General features: G+C 38.9%; 1 pseudogene; it reads right to left on the bottom strand.

Annotated features, from left to right (window-relative positions):
- Window positions 1-2,745: 2,745 nt before the first annotated feature.
- On the bottom strand, window positions 2,746-3,854 carry LOC122048243 (annotated as a pseudogene).
- Between the last annotated feature and the right edge of the window lie 2,530 nt (window positions 3,855-6,384).

The following is a 6,384-nucleotide window of genomic DNA, read 5'->3' on the forward strand; positions in this document are numbered from 1 at the left end:
TACAGCAAAGAACAAAAATAGAAGAATTATACATGCTGTAGAAGTGCTAGAATATCACCATCAGAAAGAAATTGACATGGGACAATATACGTAATTTACATTCCATGCAAATGCATGCATCATCCAAAGTTTTCAAAAATCAAATACCTTTCCTACTCAAATGTAATCTAGCATGCATTCAGCCCACTCGAACCGCACTTCATCAATTTCAACTCTGGAGTACTTGAGATTTGTAAACTGTAAAAACACATAAATAGGATATTAGTAAAGCAAGACCAAAAATCATAGTTGAAAAAGTAGTAAGAGCACCAGGTAACAAGATGATTAATTTGAATGCTTAAAAAGAGACACATTCATCATGTATCATCATATAGTGATAGATCTATCATTCCTGGGAACTTAATATATTCCAAACCAGAAATTATTGCAACAAAGTTTTCTAATAGTTGCAATTTAATTAATCAGTACTTGATGGAGGTTCAATCTTTTTATATTCAGAATATCATTCAAACGTCCTGGTGTAGCAACAATGATATCAGCTCCACGATCCAACTCTCTTAACTGGGGTCCTTTCTGAGCACCTCCATACAAGCACTAGACAAACATAATAAAAGAAAAGAAAAAAATGCATCACATAAGAAAATATAATTAAATACTGCTTGTTATCTTGAATTTCCCATGACAGGTACTCAGCATAACCATCTCATTCCACTGTAAAACAATGACATTTTCTAAAGCATAATGGCTGCACATAGTTAGTCCCAAGACATCTCTCCATGGTCTCATGGCATAAAATACTAACTAGTCAACACGAATTTCAAACATTATTCTCTTCGAGCTAGGCTTATGAAATTATTTCTAATAACAAACTCGACAAATTCAAGACTGTTCTTTCAACCAGACATAAACTTTGTAGAACTAGAGGAAATCAAATGAAAGATCAGATCATAAATCCCAAGCGCAACAACTGGAGCAACGAATATAAGGGATCTATCTACTTGTTCATCTCACATAAGAGAAGTTCAAAGACTACATAGAAACACATCAAGCACCACGGGAAAAGCACAGCAGCAGCAAGATCTGATATAATGAAGGAAAAGCTAAGAGAAGTTCATAATCAATCAAATCAAATATGAGTTTGTATTATTATCATTGCTGGAAGTGAATCCTTGTGGTCAACTCCAAAATTTTCAATTATATCTTTCATATATCGCATGATATAAAAACCACATTGCTCCGCATCCAGTTGTTGAGGAGCCTATGTTAGAAAAGAAAATTTATTAATACGTAGTCAAGACCACATGAATGTGACATTCACATAATGAGTAGAATTTTTGTTAAAGAATTACCAACTAAATCCAAGTGCTTCAATTTTCTAGTGGCATTCACAAAAATATTTCCTTCTATTTGATTGCTTGATGAATTGAGTTGTGTCATACTTGTGCCAGCTCCTTCTGCATCTTGTAGCAAACAATTTGACAAAGAAAGATGTTCTAGGCTATTATAATTAATTTTGTGAAGCCAAGTATTTTCCAAAGAGAGATTGACACAACTCATGTCTAGATATTCTAGAGAAGTTAAGTGGGAAAGCCAACTCAGGTCATTTGACCATTGTGAAGAATGCCAATCACTACAACTAAGGTCGAGGACGCGTAGGTTAGAAAGATTGCCTAATTGTTGAGGAAGTAATCCATCAAATATTGCATTGGAGAGGTTAAGATGGTCCACATGGACAAGCGAGGAAATCATACTAGCTTGGGATGCGAAGTTGTTGAAGCTTAAATCCAAGTATTTTAAATGCTTTAGTTTAAGCAAAGAAGGATTTAACTTACTTTCTTCTGGAAATGAATTATATTGAACAAGTGGGTAGTGAAGATCAAGCCTTATGACATGGTTGGTGGTGTTATCACAGGCAACTCCTCTCCACTTGCAACAGTCATAACCGGTCCAAGAAGAAAGCCAATGATCGGAGTTGTACAAGTCAGACTTGATGGCAAGTAGAGCTCTCCTTTCACTCTCCAAGCAATTGCTCCCCTTAGATACATGTGGATGATCATCACAGCTTGCTCTAGTGTTAAACAATAATATGATTAGGAAGAAAGTAGCATGCATTGAGCAATTAGAGTTGCTCTTACAACCACAACTAATAGCCATAGAGTAGTGATCAAGGAAGAGTAGCTTGATTGAATCATAAGTTGGAAGAGACACCATACTTATAGCTTGTATATATACAACAAGGTCCCTTCACTTGCCTAAATTAGGTTTTCTTTTTGTTGGAAAATAAGGTGAATGGCTTTGACACTTTGGACATGACATGATGATTATGCCGTGAAGAAGGGGTTTGCTTAACTTCCATAAAATATTTATAATTAATAAATACGTATCAAAAATTTTTAGGTCTTGACTAGGACAGTGATTGCAACCAGAACTTTTAGGTCTTTCAACATATAGTGCTTTACAAGCCTCATTAGATACTAACGATGGTTTTATTTATCTCATTGTCATTACATAAAACACTAGACCGTAAGCAAAAAACCACATGAAGTCAACGTACTCAACACCAACTTCAACAACCATAAGTAGGAATTTAATGTTTACTAAATATTTACTATTTCTTCAGACAACCCCATATATCCTTTTCGAGAAAGACGGTGAAGGTATAAGTTTGTCTTGCTTATTTGAATTTGTAGTTCACTTTTTTTCTTCAACTGAAACAACACCACACAACAAAAAAAAAAAAATAGTTCAAGTTCCCAAGAGCTTGATGAGGTTTGGATGTGAAAGCCTCCCTAGAAAGTTCGCTTCTGACTGTAGCCACATTTAACAGTAATCATTAACAAGAACTCCCAAGTCAATTCAACCAAATGGCAGAATTTACTTTGGAAGCCACAGTATCCAATAAGAAAATATACTTGTTTGAAACTATCTACAAATTGGGCATTACTGATTTCTACTACAAACTGCAATAAAAGTTGAATTTTCAATAATCCACAATGAGTTATATGTCACAAATCTAAAGAAGTAGAAGAAGGAATAGCATATATTGCACAAGGGGAGGAAGGGAGAGTATCTCAGACCTGCCACTCCTCCAGCCCCTACACGCTTTCAGGGTTGAGCTTCTTCACGGCCACCAACGTGCCCCCGCCTCTCTTGGAAGGATTGAGAGTCTTCTCCTCCACCCAGCCCTTGTACACCTTCCCGAATCCACCCTCTCCGAGAACGGACTCGGGCTTGAAGTTCCTAGTGGAGCTCCGGAGCTCGGCGAAGGTATAAATGCGAAGGTTGGACGCCTCTAGGATCCTCCCCTCCGAGAACACCTTCTCGACGCTGAAGCCGTTGCCGGAGGACTCCCCCAGGGTCGTGCTGCTGCTGAGGTTCGACAGCTTCCCGGTGGTCGTCTCGCTGCCGCTGGTCCTTGACGTCGAGCGGCCTGCGCGATTAGCGAAAAGGGTTAGGATTTCTCCAGAACAGATGAAAATTAAGCACGGAACTAAAATTATTGAAGGTGGAAAAAAGTCAACTTTTTCAATCAACTAGAGATTAAATCTGGACCAAAAACCATCTGCTGAAACCTAGCAAAATCAGGTGAAAGATCGGGAAGAAAATATACCTGGACTTACAATGTGGCAACTGCAGGAGTGGGAGATCTTGAAGACGAACCAAACAATTCCCCATTCTCTTGTCGTCGTCGTATTCTCCTCCTCTTCCCCGCTATATTTCTTCCCGATTGTCGTTTCTTTCTCTCTGATTAGGAAACGAAAAATCGAGGAAGGTGAGGAAGGAGAAGGAAATCCAGAAGGACACGAGAAAACCACGACGAAGAAGAACATGAGGTTCTTGACCCAGAGCCTCATCAAGCATCGAATTGAGAAGGCAGGGAGGACAATTGTCAGTTGGAAGGGGCGATCAGATCTACTCGGAAAGCAAAATAAACGCAGAGGAAGCAAAATTTTAAGGCAACGAGGTGGATTCGAGAAGCAAAAAGTAGGCGATTCCTTGCTCTCTCGCTCACTCCCTCCCTCCTCCTCCTTTGTTGCCTCTTGCTGCCGCGTAGAAAAATGGGAAGTGATGAAACGTTTCGGTGCTTATGTTTACATAAATACTTGAGCAACAGGAAGGGGAAGAGGAAGATGAGGCTGAGAGAGATGGTCGGACAGTCAGCGGCGAGGAGGAAAGTGGTGGCGGCGTCGCGATGGTATACGATGGACAACGTGATATAGGTTTAGGTTTAGAGGGAACTTTGTAAAGTGTTGCAAATTTTTGCTGATGGGAAAATTAAATTATTTTATTTTGGTTCATTAACACCGGGTTTTAAAAACTGCTGTTAAAATCGGTGTCTACTAACGAAAAAAAGGCGCTCATAGACATCGCCTAAAAAAACCGATGTCTATGAGCGAAAATCTGCACTCATAGACATCGATTTTTGGAAAAAACCGGTGTAAAATACTCAAAGACATCGGTTTTTGCTTAAAACCGTTGTTGTTCCACCGATGTCTATGAGGGCTTTTCTTGTAGTGAATCAATAATGTTAAGTTCCATTTGCGATTCCAAATTTAATTTCTAAAGAACACAATAAGTTATTAGGAATGGTTCAGGACATGTACAAAATTTTTATACAGGAGAACTGGTACGATATTCCCAGTAGCAACCAACAAGTATGTGGTAGCCTCTGAGGCAGCAAAAGAAGTTGTATGGCTTAGGAACTTCCTAATGGACTTAGATATGATTCCTGGTATGCCCAAAATCATTACAATTTATTGTGATGATAGCGGTACAGTAGCAAACTCGAAGGAACCATAAGCCCATAAGGCGAGTAAACACATAGAGCACAAGTACCACCTGATACGAGACATCATAAAGCGAGAAGAAGTTGTTGTCACTAAGATTGCATTAGCAGATAACCTGGCAAATCCTTTCACTAAGGCCCTTCCGGCGAAAGCTTTTGATCGGCATGTTGAAGGAATGGGAATCAGATGTATGGCAATGTTTATGGCAGCATAGTCTTTTAGTATAAGTGGGAGATTGTTAGAGTGTTTACTAAAAGCCTAGCTTTTGTAAATATTTATTTTGAAATAAAGAATCACATTGGTCAAAAGTCTATATTTATATTCTAAGTGTAGATGTTCAATTAATTTATATTGTAGATAACATGGTGTGTGGTGTCATACACAGAAGATCATGTTATCAGTTCCTTATATGTTATAAACAGTTGCTCACGACTAAGATGGATAGGAACAAACCATTGGAATAGTCGTAGTATAATTTAGTATTAGTTTATCTTGACTATAAAATTACACTAATACACTCTGAGTGTATTGAGTAGGACCATTTGGGGTAGTTTCTTTTTATACTGACTATATAAAAATAATACCTCTGTTATTATGGAAGTGTGTGCTCTTAATCATGATATAATAACAAGCACATATACTTAATATATATTTCCTTAATTTATCAAAGGGTGTGATTTAGCTTGTTAAATGAATAGGCCGATAAGTTGGGAAATGATATTATTTATATGGTGTGTTGTTGATTATAGAATGAAACTGTGTCCTTATAATCTAGGTTGATGATTGTTGGGGTTGCAAGGTTGCAAACATAGTCTCATATTGGAAACACATGGGAAAGATCATGAGTTTATAAGAGAAAATATAGATCCATTGGCATGAGGTCTTTTGGGTAGAGCCCAAGAGCAAAACCATGAGGGCTTAGGCCCAAAGTGGACAATATCATGCAATTGTGGAGATATCTAAATTCTTTTCGGTCCTAACAATTGGTATCAAAGCTCGGACTGCCAGAAGGTTTAACCGCCGACTGTGCACAAGAGCTATGGTCTGATTGAACCATATGGGTACAATATTAACCTCGAACAAAGAAAGTGGGGGCTCCTATGTTCGAATCAAGAGGACCAGACACCAGGCAGGAAGTCCTAGTTGCGACTAGGCAAGGAAGTCCTAGTAGGTCAGGTGGACCGAGGGGCAGGAAGACCTGGTGGGTCGAGGATCGGACGTGGGAAGCCTATGGTCCTTTGTTTGTGGGGGGGATTGTTGGAGTTGCAAGGTTGCAAACATAGTCCCATATTGGAAACACATGGGAAAGATCATGGGTTTGTAAGAGAAAATATATCTCCATTGGCATGAGGCCTTTTGGGTAGAGCCCAAGAGCAAAACCATGAAAGCTTAGGCCCAAAGTGGACAATATCATGCAATTGTGGAGATATCTAAATTCTTTTCGGTCCTAACAATTGGTATCAGAGCTAGGACTGCCAGAAGGTTTAACCGCCGACTGTGCACAAGAGCTATGGTCTGATTGAACCATGTGGGTACAATATTGAACCATCAAAGTCTGGTGCTCTTCATCTGGACTAACATCCTAAGGAGCAAGAAG

This window comes from Zingiber officinale, chromosome 2B, assembly GCF_018446385.1.
Source record: "Zingiber officinale cultivar Zhangliang chromosome 2B, Zo_v1.1, whole genome shotgun sequence".
NCBI lineage: Eukaryota > Viridiplantae > Streptophyta > Magnoliopsida > Zingiberales > Zingiberaceae > Zingiber > Zingiber officinale.